Source organism: Thecamonas trahens (assembly GCF_000142905.1).
Source record: "Thecamonas trahens ATCC 50062 unplaced genomic scaffold supercont1.53, whole genome shotgun sequence".
Classification (NCBI taxonomy): Eukaryota; order Apusomonadida; family Apusomonadidae; genus Thecamonas; species Thecamonas trahens.
Window position 1 is genome coordinate 42,221 of NW_013657627.1, and position 712 is coordinate 42,932.

Sequence of the window (712 nt, forward strand, 5' to 3'; positions counted from 1 at the left end):
CAACGGCGCGAGCAAGCCGCGCAGGTAGCAGGGGCGGAAGAACGCCATTTCCGCGAAGAAGAATGCGGAGGCGTCGAGGGCGAAGCCGCGCTGCGGCCCACGGCAGAGTGTGCAGAAGGCAATGGCCGAGGCGAGCAGGGCCTCGCCCTCGGTCGTCGCGTCGACGGTGATGAGCGAGAAATTCCGAAGGGCCTCGAAAAACGTGGGGATCGAGCGGGTGGGCCGCCCCAACGCGAGCTCGAGGGCGGCCAGGAGAGCAGGGCCAGTGATGTCGGCGTTGGCGGTAATGGCGGCGGCAGCCGTGTCGAGGCCGGACGGCCAAGAGGACAGTTTCTCGAGGATGAGAGAGCGCGCATCGAGGGCGAGGAGGTCGGTGGCAGCGGCGCCGTTCCCGTCGAAAAAACGGCAAGAACGGGGGCCCGGCGGAGGGCCACGCGAAAGGGGGCGATGGCGGATGCGTCATCGATAGCCGGCAGCGTCGCTGCGAAGGTCTTGCGGGCGGCGATGTAGGAATCGGTTGCCATGGTTGTTGGGAGAGGGGGAGAGGTATGGGGAGGGCGGGGGGTTCTTGGCGGCACAGTCCGCCAGAATCGTGAACTGGCGAAAAAACGGGCGCGCACGCGTGGTTTCGACGCGTGCGGGGCATCGACGCGTGTGGTCCGGCGCGTGCGGCACGTGGGGTACGGACAGAGCGTGCCCGTGGGGCGTCCGT